This window comes from Stegastes partitus, unplaced genomic scaffold, assembly GCF_000690725.1.
Source record: "Stegastes partitus isolate 25-593 unplaced genomic scaffold, Stegastes_partitus-1.0.2 Scaffold1456, whole genome shotgun sequence".
NCBI classification, from domain to species: domain Eukaryota; kingdom Metazoa; phylum Chordata; class Actinopteri; family Pomacentridae; genus Stegastes; species Stegastes partitus.
The window spans coordinates 19,052-31,657 of NW_007579187.1; the positions used below are offsets into that span (position 1 = coordinate 19,052).

At 44.2% G+C, this 12,606-nt stretch overlaps 1 protein-coding gene across 1 annotated transcript in view; it reads right to left on the bottom strand.

The window, feature by feature from the left end:
• LOC103370633 (protein FAM49A-like) overlaps positions 1-12,003 on the bottom strand; it is a gene marked incomplete at its 3' end in the record, with an annotated part of 31,048 nt that extends 19,045 nt beyond the window's left edge. The window contains exon 1 of the mRNA XM_008299753.1: positions 11,683-12,003. The remainder of the gene's footprint in view (positions 1-11,682) is intronic.
• Positions 12,004-12,606: the final 603 nt, after the last annotated feature.

Sequence of the window (12,606 nt, forward strand, 5' to 3'; positions counted from 1 at the left end):
AACATGGAATTTTTGTTCAATTACATAAAAAATAATCTGCCCACCACAGCTTTAACTTATTACTAGTTTGTGTGAATATCTTTTCAGATAATCAACCACAGCACTAAATTGTGTGGGTGCCCTCCGTGCCACCACAACAGCTCCGACCCATCGAGGCATGGACACGGGACCTCTGTGGTGTCTGATGCTGGGACGTTTTCTGGTTTGCAGGGTGAGGCCTCCGTGTATTGAGCTTTTTCCAGCCCATCTCATGGATGCTCAAGCAAGACTGGATCTAAAGAGTCTGGAGGTTGTGTAGATGCATTGAGGTCTTTGTCACGTTGGTTTATTGTTTAACTTGGATGTATGTGGCAAAGTAACATCCTCGTGATTGCCAAGGCTTCCCATCAGAACGCTGCATTGTAGCAAGATGATCAATGTAATTCACTTCACCTGTCAAAAGTTTTTAATGTCGCAACTGATTATTTTTTTTGATTGATTCTTTTTTTTTTTTGTCACAACTAATCAATCAGATTCCAGGAAGCCTTTGATCTCAGCTCTGCCACTTGATGAGCCCATATAATGAATCAGTGTCATGTTTATCAAATATCAGACCACTCTGCAGTCTCCAGATAGCAGACGCTGTCACAGAAGTCCCGCCAGCTGGAGGGGGACTGCTTTTTCAGCTCTGTCAGTCGATATGTATTTAGAGGTGGTGAGAAGCTCGGAGGTGCTGAGGCAGAAAATGAAAAGAAGAGCCGGAGATCACAAAGTCATTGCATGGAGACATCTGTCTGTTTTTGTTGTTTGAGTCTGAGATACTAAGATCATGTTAGTTCTGCTCACTGAACAGGTCCTTTTAAAAAATACATTTTTAAAAACCCCATTGATGATTATCCCTGTCCTCACTCCCCTGTCTAGCTCTTTCACTTCTTCTCAACCTTCTGACCACTCTTTCGACACACCCCTCTCTCCACCCTCTGTTCACCTCGGCCTCCTCTTTCATGCAGCTGTTCATTCACTCATCTTCTCACCACTCAACCTTTTGGCCTCTTCCTCCTCTTGTGTGTCTTTTATATCCTCCTTCTATCATTTGTTCTCCCTAAAGATAGAGACGAGTGCAGGAGGCTGCCGTTGAGCCACATGTGAGGGGGGACAGAGGAGGGATGAAGAGTGAACTAAACTAACTCAGAGAGCTGCTCAAACTCATTTAATCGACTGTGTTGTTTGAAAGAAGACGAAAAGACTTTTTTTTTTTTAAAGATGATGAAATGTAAGTACTGTTGCCTCGCAGCAAGAAGGCTGCTGGTTCGCGTCCCGGTGGAGTTTGCATGTTCTCCCCGTGCAGCGTGGGTTCTCTCCGGGTTCTCCGGCTTCCTCCCACACAGTCCAAAAACATGTTGAGGTTAATTGGTGATTCTAAATTGTCCGTAGGTGTGAATGTGAGTGTGCTTGGTTGTCTGTCTCTAAGTGTAGCCCTGTGATAGACTGGTGACCTGTCCAGGGTGTCTCCTGTCTTCACCCTAAGTCAGCTGGGATAGACTCCAGCCCCCCAGACCCTAGTGAGGATTGAGCGGTGTATAGATAATGGATGGATGATGAAATGTACATTTCTGGGATAACAGTCAGGTGGGTGAGTTTTTGGAGACAAGGAAAAACGTGAAACTGGACAAGAAGGAAAGGAAAAGAGATATAATAAGGGAAGAGAGAAGGAGAGGAAACAAAACTAAAGGAGAGGAATTGTGACAAAGATCCAGTTTCAGGACTAAAATGGGAGGTGGCAGTGTCCGATCCAGCCAGACCATCCCTGAAGATTGACCGCTGATGGAATGCTACAGCCGGTTTGCCTCTCATCCACACACACACACACACACACACACACACAACACACATTCATTCATAAGTAATAATAGATGCTGCTGTCCCTCGTTGAGGTGAGGAGCGACGAGAGAATAAAAGGGCAAAAAAAAAAAAGGCTGAGCGTGAGAGCGAAAGATGGAGTGGCAGAGAGCAAAAAGAGAGCGACGGAAATCGAAGGAGGAGGTTACGATTCTCCTCCGTCACCCCTCCCCCTCCTCTTCTCCATCTCTCACGTGCACCAGTCCAGAGCAGTGCACGGTGCCTCATGAAAGGGCGATTGCAAATGAGCATTGTGAGCCCCGTGTTACGAAGCTGACAAAGAAAAGAGGAGGATGGCATGAGAGACGGAGGGAGGGAAAAAAAAATGGAAAGATTTATGGCATGTTTCAGCTGTACTTGAATCCATTGTGTGACATGCTTCAGAGAGATCATTTTTCAAGTGAAATAAAGAAGTGGGGCAGCAACTCGGGGATTTCACGGCTTATTTGCGGATGAAAAAAAAAAAAAAACGACTTCTGATGCCTCTGAATTAAGTGCTTAAATGTTTGTGCTGTACTGTATGTGTTACAGCATCTTGTTTGTAAAAGCGTCTAACCGAAGAGAGTAGCATCGTTCAGTTTCCCAATTCTTTCCTCTTTTTTTTTTTTCTTTCTCCACCACAGAGATGAATATATTCCTTATATTTAACAGCGTCATTAATATTTGAATACCACTGTTTCGGCTCGGGGGCATTTTGAACCTTAGAAAAGCAGAGTAGGGAAAATTATGGCTTTAGATTTTGGTTTTAATAGCAGTTTTGTGTCTGCGCCTCAGCTGTCAGAGGATAGATGGATGTACAGTAAGCTCTTGTTATCTTTATTTGTGATGTGGGATGCCAATTAGCCGCTATCATAGAGAACACAATTGGCTTTTAGGGTTCTACATGGACTCGCAGGGGGCTCGTGATGTGTGTGTGTGTGTGCATGTGTGTGTTACTGTAGATTTCACTGCACCCCCACTATCTGTAAACAAAGACAAACGCAGTGTACGTCTGTACCGGCAGCCCCTCTTTGTCCTTAATGGACTGCTCACATGCTGTTTTTAATATGGGGAAGAAGGATAGATGTGTGTGAGTGTGTGTGTGTGTTTTTTTACATATGAAGTTAGCTGCATTGGAATGAAGATAAAAATGTAATTGTGCTGAGCTGATTCGAGTTGCTTTGTGTGTATGCAGATGGCAGTACGTACAGTAAGTTTGAAAACTGAATCAATATGATGTACATTGATCAGGTTTGACTGTAATTGAACAAAACCTGTGTGTGTGTGTTTGTGTGTGTGTGTGTGTGTGTGTGTGTTTGTGAGACAGTGTAAAACAGCGATTGAATGACAAGGAGAGACAAGGACTACTATAAAACGGTACATAAAGGCAGTTTGAACTCCAGTCTCTGGCGTCTTGCTGTCTTGTGATACTCCCTTCTCCTTCAACTCTCCTTCACTCTTTCAGTCCATTCTTTGTCTGTCTGCTTGTCTTTCTGTTCGTCCAATTCCCTGCCTACCTCTCTGCCTGCACGCACCGGTCACCATTCTCTTCTTTGAAGTCCCTTTTCTGATGATTTAACCCCTAAAAACTCATCTCAACTCATCAAAGTTAGACTTTTTTTTTCATGAAAATAGACCTACACCGTTGCTTCTTCTGGACAGTGCGTCTCTGTTGTCCCTCCACACATCTCCCCCCAGTCATGGCAGCTCGAGCACATCGGCTCACCTACAGCTGTGCTCAAACACCTTAAAACCACTTTATGATACAGAAAGTCCCACCCTGCAAGTTGACAGGATAAATTCCTTAAGTTTGTGACGTATGAAACCAGGAGAGTCATTGGTATGCTGCAGTTTCTGGAATTGCACAGTCATGGTGTTGATGGTTTATTTCACTCCTGATATGTCTTCTAGTATATAAAAAAACACCATATGGACAAAGTTGATCTTTAATTCTGTTTGTGTATCAATAACAAATCAAAAAAAAAAAATCCTTATTCTTTGCATCACCCCTCATTTAGTCCCTTTCTGTCTGTCTGTAGCTGTGTTCCAGCGCCATACTACAGATCTTTTGTCATCAGACTGCAGTTGATATAATAGATACTGGCAGAAATCATGGCATGTGTGTCTTGAGCATCAGGACATGATAACAAATATTTTCAGCCTCTGTAGTTTGTACAGGTTGGGAATTTGACACAATACAGCAAACCCCAGTAGCCAAGGTTTAATTCTGTACATGTTGCTGCATCCTCTCCTCGTTTCTACAAACAAATGCCTCTGATGTTGTTGTACCTTAATTCATTATAATGCACAGTTAAAAAGCGTAAGAATAGCAAAAAAAAAGCTGTCGTATCAATCTTTGAGCTTTAATTGGTGTCCCAGTTTCAGGGATTCCTTTGCCTTGTTTCTCTGCATCACAAAATAGTAAAGTAGCTTCGTTTCAGACCTCTAGATTTCTGTCCACAGCTTCTGATTTGTCACCAGTTCCTATAGCTCTGATGTTCACAGACGGAAGTTTCACTGGTAGCAAAGCAACAGAGCCAATTAGAGGTTTGTAGGTGAAACTGAAAATAGTAACATCATCTTCTTGTGCTAGTGGCAGAAAAATTATAGAAAAAAAAATTGCCTTAAATGGCAGCGTGCACAGACAGAGTGGATGGAGCTGTACGGATTGTTGTAGGTCCACTTAAAAATGTAAGAGTTCTCAAATTGGAATGGCTCTTCGATGTGAGTAACGCTCATCGCAACCGATGTTACAGCTTCTGTCATGACTGAAAATGTTGTTGGCGTGACAGATGCGTCACTCACTAGTGAAAGCAGAAAACAGCTGGCATGAATGAATTAAAAGCGAAAACTAAAGTTGATGTCAGAGTGAATAATTCAGTGAGGAACTACTAACACAAATTTTCTTTCTCACAGTAAAGAACGCTACCTTTATATAGATTCGACTGTATGCAGAAAATAGTGAAACTAGGTCACGTCATGTGTCTCAGCCTCTTGGCTGCAGCACATGACCGCAGAGAATGAATGAATGAGGTGACCTCTGACCCTATGTGACCTCGAATCTATATTTAGCTCTGTGCGTCGAAGTCTACCAGGAAGAGCATGTCCTTGACATAGGCGATGCTCCATCACACTGTGCTGCAGTGTGTCTCACATGGCAGAGGATGCAGCGTTACACTATTCCCAGTCCCGCTGGGAGGGGCAGCATAGCAGCAGCAGCTCTCAAATATGGGAAATTGGCTGCGATGTAAAGTATGGACTCAAGCTGACGCAGAGAAAAAATAATTGATGGAACAGGATGAGAATGAACTAAAAAGAGAGTCGATTTGGGACATGTTGGTGGATCCCTGGTGTGAAAGTTTGAGATCTTGGCTGGTTTTCTGGTTTATTTTTGTCCGGTAATTTATTTTCGATGCATTCCTGGTCCGTCTTTGTTGTCTGATGCAAAAAGAATGATATATACGGTAGATAAATCCTTAATGACTTTAGCTGAACTAATTAATGAGCATGTCTGTGTGTCTATGTGCACAGAAAGGAAAATAAGAGTCTGTGTGTATAGTCCCATAAGCCTGATCAAACACAGAATAAAAGCCTGGTTGCCAGCATCCTGGTGTGCCTGGCAGATCTGGCATCCTCGCATGTGAACACACACACACACAGAAATAGATAAAAACATGCAAATACATACAATGATTAGACTGAAATGAGAACGGCTGTTTGTGTTTTTCACGTCACTGACGGAGTTTACGCTGATAACGGAGGCTGATTGAAACCTTGCGTGAGTTGATATAAAAGCAGCATTAAAACGGGCCAATATGAGCAACATCTGTGATGTGTGATAACATTGTTCAGTACTGCACTGATGATAGGACTTAGGATAAAGGAACAAATATTGAAATGTATTAGCTGTACAGCTCCTGTGTGTCTGCTTTAGTAGGTACACTGCTTACGTGCAAAGCTGCCTTTGAAATATGTTAATCTCAACAAAACATCCCTTGACATTTCCCTCACTTTTCTCTCCTTCCTCAGCCATTGTGCTTCGTAACTTACCACCAAACTGAAACCAGTTAGTCTGAGGGTAACTCGCTGGGCCTTCCTCTGATAGGTGTGAATGCATGGCTCATGTGTCCAGGACTCCATCTCAGAGGTCCCATGCTGAGCATAAATGCATAGCAGGTATACATGTGCATAAAACCATTAAGATGAAAATATGAATCATGGGTCAGCACTACATCAAAGGATCTTAAATAGGCACTCAGCAAATGGCCACATTCACAACTAAAATTATGATCCATGTAGAGCACATGGACATAAAGTATTGTTTTTGTACTGCAAGTACGTCTCTGTAGCCCGAGTATGGTAGGGTTAGGGTTAGGGTTAGGGTTTAGGGTGTTGGCACATTATGACAACAATTTTAGGATCACAGTTATTTCACCCTGATTGTCTGAGTCTGTTAGTTAATGGATGAATGTATCTGGACAAGCAGCACAGAACATATGGTGACTATGTTTGTACTTTATCGGCTCTATTTTCATAAAAGTGGTCATATTTTGAAGGCTGCAAACCAAAAATCTATGAGGATGAGGATTAGTTAGCGTTAACATTAGTCTTGACACAGTAATACGGCATCATTTAGGACCCACGCTGTAGGTAAACACGCCCTCAATTCTGATTGTCCTTTTTTCTGCTGTAATGTTTAACCCCACAAAATAACCAAGTTTGGTCATGAAATGCTGCTTTAGTTTGGGACATCCTTCTTGTTAATTTGACGTGCAAACTATTAGCAAATAGTCAACAGAGAAGAGATATAGATTTAATACGACCACAAGTATAGTTGATTACATTCTATATCATGGCTGTTAACTACAGAAAACTGACAAATTCTACAGACCTGGTCAGTTACACTGAAGGGAGCATTTTACTGGCAGGGTTTGGGCCAAAGTTGCTCTGAGTGATCACGTTCATCCTGTGATGAAACATGTCTTTCCTGATGAAAGTGCTTTACAATACAAGCACTCATTAATTTAGTCATTCAGGCTTATAGGCCATGTCTAATAAGTGTTCCTCCTTCCTATCAATACATTAATCACGAGCCTCAGTAACCAAACACTTGGACATATTATCCAGCAGAACCTTTAAAGTGAGCTGATGCCACTGCTGAGAAGATTGTTTGTCTCTTCACATATTACACACTAATTGCAGCACAGTATCACTCCCTGTCCTCCCACTGTGCACTGAATTGGGGATATTGATCTTAAATATGACCAGAGGGTGAGCACTGGGGCTATAGATGTTTGCGGACAGCGATGGATCTCATCGACATACAACAGGCCATGATATCGTCGGAAGTCCTGAGGGAACAGATCTGAGGTAATCTGATTACATGGAGAAATCAACCCTCTCCTCCTTCGTTGCCATTGAAAGAGAGAGTTGGACAGGCCCCGTCATGTCTGGTTAGAAGCAGGACGGGACTCACTGTGGCTCGTCTCCATGTCTTACTCAATGTAATAGCGCACATTTCAAAGAGTTTCAGCAGGATGCCCGTAACAAGGACGATAACAGAGTCTAATAAGACTTTTCAGTAGTTTTCACAAGTGCTATCCAACGCTGAGACTTAAGTATGATCGAAAAGTTATCAGATCTTGGCTCCCTTGTCATGGAGAATTAAATCTCACTGCCTTCTCAATCTACTTTCTCACTGATTCAGTGAGTTGCTTCAAAGATATGTGTTCAATTAAAAGAATCCCTCATTTCAAAATGTGTTCGTCTCGATTTTTAATTAAGTGTTGAGTCTTAAGACTCGTTTCTCTCCAAACTAGCGATGCAGAGACTTGTGGAACTTCATACTCTATGAAATCAGAACCAAATGCTTTACTGGCAGCTCTTGAGGATCCGTGTTCTACTTTGTTTTAAGATACTGACACATCCAGAAAATCCCTGATGGTGACAGAAAGGGGAAATTTAAATAGCACCAGGAATGAGTGATATTACCTTACCAAGAGGACTGTTGATTTAGTTTAAAGGTTGATGTTTTGTTTCAGTCCATCACTAAAAAAAAAAATCAGTCTACTATCATCAGGTTGTTTATTTTGTGTTTTAAACCAGTTCTGTCTTGTTTGGTTTGTTAAAGCGACTAGTTGTGGGTTTGTGCAGGATTATGTGCCACAGTAAAGATTTTTTGCACCAAGAATTTGTGAGAAATACATATATAATATTGATATGATGAACTAATTAGCACTGATTGGTAACCTTAAGAGGCAGTGGTGGGAAGTTTGACAGACAGGCGAGCTGCAGTCTTCATGCAAAGCTCAGCTAACTAGCGACGAGCCTGTAGCTTGATATTCACAGTACAGACTATATCGGTCTTTGTAATGAACTTGCAGCAAGACAACAAAAGCAAGTCATAGACAGTAACCCCAGTTTCACTTTTATCCTTTCTGCTATAGATCCAGTAAAGCCTCCAGCATGCTATACGTGGACCAGGCCTCACCCTCCATCACTCCACCCTGTGCCCTTTTAACAGGATCATCTCTGCTCTGAGGCAGTAATCCCTAATTCCTGACAATACTGGATTAACAGCCACAAGATTATCAGGTGGAGAAGGATCACATCTCAAATTCCTAAATTATTTCAGCTACAACACCAGCTTGATCCAACCTCTGAACTCTTGACAAAAACAAAAGAAGCCTCAACAGCAAGCGCGAGAGCTCGAGTGGCAGATGTTTGAATGACAGATGTTGCTGCCGGACAGATGGATCGGCCAGTCAGAAAGATTAGGAGTGTTGGGGATGAAACATGGATTGTCAGGCGCTTTGAGGAAAAACCAGTTGGGCCACATGGACAAACATATGGATGATGTTGTAGTTCAACAAAAGGATTGACTGACTGTACATCCGCTGGTTTCTGCGACGGTAAAAGACTCTCTGATGGGCTTTTGGGGTTTAAAAAAAAAAGAGCAATGATTTACTGTTGACTCACTTTTCAACAAGCAGTCATGGGATGAGTACAGGATGTTCAGATATCACAACCTTTAAAATGAGCGACTGAAGTAAAGAACTGCTTTTCTAAAATGATACCAGAATGAATCCTGACTTCACAGACAGATGCAGGTAGGAGTAGATGTCGTTCTATTAGCCCCTATTCTGAGTCCAAATGTTTTGACAAAATGCTTGTTTCGGGCATGCATCGTGACACTTTGGAGTAGCTGCACATATCTTCATGTCATCGTATGTGTGTTACTCATAGACTGTCAGCTGAGGCTATGCTGCAGCTTTAGCCATGTCTGTAGCTGAGCGGAGGCTGGAGGAGATCATTACACATCATTACACCTGATGGGCTGTGTTGAGAGGGCTTCTTCAAAGGTGAGAAACAGTGAGAAGAGCAGCAAACAAGACAAACATCATCAACCCTCGACTCCTTTTTCTGGGCGCTTTCATTTTTTTTCGCCCCCTTCCAGCTAACCTCACATACCCCCATCTTCTATTCCCACCGACATGCTGGAGCTGTAAGGTTCCCCACGTCTTCTGAATGACTGTGAACATGGGGTGATGATGCAACGGATTGTTTTAGAGGAGAAAATATGTTTAAATGTAATGTCTAATGTAATGTACATTAAGAGAAATACAAAGTGAGCCTCCCCCCGTGACACCCCAACCCCCACTTCTGTCTTCCGCCTTGTCAAACCCTATAATCTTGACACACGGTAAGGCAGCCTAATAAGGCACCTCACCTCGCACGGACAGAGGAAATGGGACTTTGTGACACACACAGAGTATTAATCCTCCGCAAGACAGCAGGAGAGAACGACTGTGCCGCACTGGAAGACAACGCCACATGCTGTCAACACCATTTTGCGGGCGAGCGTTTTGACTGGACGAGGGAGAAGGAAGTGGCAGAGGGAGCGCGGAGACGCCGAAGATGGTCGGGAGGGAGGGAATTATCGAGAGCAGGAATTAATTAATGAAGTGACGGCAGAGAGGAGAGGGTGATACGGAGAGAACGGCGGACGAGGAGATCTCTCCTGTCAGTAAAGCGAGAGGGATGGGGAGGGGTGAGACAAAAGAGTGACAAGGAAGGAGCGAGGAGAGTGGAGGAAATGCAGACGGGCATGTTTCTATGGGCGCTCAGGAAAGATTTGGGGGTGAGGGAATCTTGCATCATTGCGGCGGACCAATGAAACGGCTCGGTTAAAATGTTCAAAGGGAGTGTCCTAGCAACAGCGGAGTAAATACCATAGCAGCCACCATTCCATCTCAGGCTGAGAAGAATCTGACACACACACACACACATTTTGATTAACACACTTTAGATTTAGATACGTGTAAGCATTCACATAGATGTGCAATAGTCAGTATTATGTAATATTTTAAACATGTAGTGTATGTACCACATGTGTATGTATCAGTACATGTGCACCATGCATACTGAACATGTACATATTAGGATATGCCTTTGTACATATGTGTGCATAAGTATATGGCCACGCATGTGCACAAGATACGTGCAGCTAGAATATAAAACGAGAGAAGACATGCATGCTGTGTGTAATTTGTATTGTGTGTTGCATCATGAAACTGAACATGTCAGGAAGTCATCTGCTAATCTGCTAACACGGATTATAACCAGAGTCAGTCGATCACAGAGGGATAGACAGACGCCAGAACTTTCAATCACACACCTCTGCTGCCAGTCTCTGTCCCTCTCCACCCGTCCCCACATCCGCCTCATCACCACTTCCTCTTTCTACCTTTTGCTATTTATTCTACATCCCTCCATCCACAGCATCTCACCCCCGCACACACACACACACAAAGAAGACCTGCAGAGTCACATGGTAGCTCGGTATCACCCTTTCTGCTCCCCACCTCCATCTAACCATGCACATCCTTTCCTCTGCCACATTTTTTTTTTTTCACATTTTCAAAAGAAACGAAACGCTCCTGAAAAGCCTTCGTCCTCATTCATTCATCCCTCCATTCAGTTTTTTCCTCCCTCCCTCCTTCCTTCCTTCTCTCCTCCCTGTTTTCCACTCTAGTCGCATGCACCCACCCCTTCTGATCAGCATTTGCAATCTGGGGCTATTGTTTTTAGCAGAAATGACTCGCGCCAGCTCACACCTCAAACACCTTGCAGCATAAAAACTCGACCCCCTTCTATGAGCGATCCCAGACATCGTGCTTGACGTGCATTTTATCCACATTGTTCGCGGACCATTCCGGTGCATCAGTGTGATATATGATGCATGTGCTGTGATGGTTCTGGGTCACATATGTCCTTTGACCAAATTGTCATCCATCACTGAAAAAGAGCACAACTCCACGGACTCCATGTTCTCCTGACGGGGTCCGACTCATCTTTGCTGAGGTGTTTGCGCGAGCGTGTGTTGATGTATGTGTGCGACTGTGGCAGTGACCGTGCCTCTCTAGCTAAGCACTGCAGTAAAAAAAAAAAAAGGACAAGTCCCAGTTGACCAGCTCCACAGGGTTTAATTCAATCGCTCTCTCCCTACCCCTGAGACCCTGACCCACTCTGGTCCTCCACATCCACTCGACTGAGACACACCATCCAGCTAAAACCTGCTCAAACTGACCACCAGTCACCCACCAGCCTCCAGTCTGACCCACATCCATCCTTCTCCTCCTCAGCCTCCTTCTCCAGCTTTGCAGCTTCCCTTTTAGGTGCAAGGTGGGACCCCCCCCCCCCCCCCCCCCCCCCCCCTTTGCCCCCCTTTTTGGGGAAGGGGGGCCCCCCCCCCCCCCCCCACAATTGCTGCTAGGTGGATTTGAAAGAAAAATGAAGAGAAACGACGAGTTGAGCTCAGCTTACCGGCTGGGCGTGCAGGAGGGGTGGATGATGATGCCTCTGACTCTGCTCTTCCTTCCTTCTCTCTGGACTGAAACAGAGATGGATGCGGGGGAACAAAAGGAGCAAAAAAAAAATACAGACGGAGGGCTGCCGGTGGAGAGAATGAAGCGAAAAAAACAAGAAAGAGCGCAGAGGATGCTTTTAAAAAAAAAAAGCAAGAGAAAGTCCCTGTGTTGCTTTTCTCTCTATCTTCCTCTGTGCGGATCCTTTATCCTTGTGAGGCAGAGGGCTGTGGATTCACCTAAACACTGAGCACACGCACTGCCTCACGCCACACAGCCCTCCCTCTTCCTCTCTCTCTCTCTGCACTAAAGACAGCAGCTGTTGGTCTATGAGAAATAGAACGCTGTGTCCCCCCTCCCCTCGTCCCTCTTCGTCCTCCTCCTCCTCCTCCTCCTACCTCTCTTGCTCACAAAGACCCCCACCACACACACACACTCACACACAAAAACACACACATTCAGCATGTCCTCACAACACCCCCCCTTCCCCCTTTTGACTAACATCTCCCACTAGCCTGCTGGCAATAAGAGTAGAGGGGGGGGTACTACTCTGTTTTCTGTGTGTGAGAGTGCTGCTGCTGCTGTTAATGCCAGAGTTGTGTTTGACATTGTTTCAGTGACTTTTTCTGTCCACGCGGTGTGAAAATGAATCATGGGTGAGCCGGGATGTGCATCTGGGTATTTTTGCAAACTGTGTGGGTGACGGCTGAGCATCGTTTGCTTTCTGTGCTGCAGAGAGGAAGGAAATTCACATTATTTGTGGTTATAGGCAGCGCGAGTGTGAGGGTGTTTATATTTACTGCTAAACGCCGCGCAGCCGAAATGTGCTCGTATTTGTGAAACTTTGCACGCGGTGGGCGATTTTTCTCCGCTGTAGCAGGTT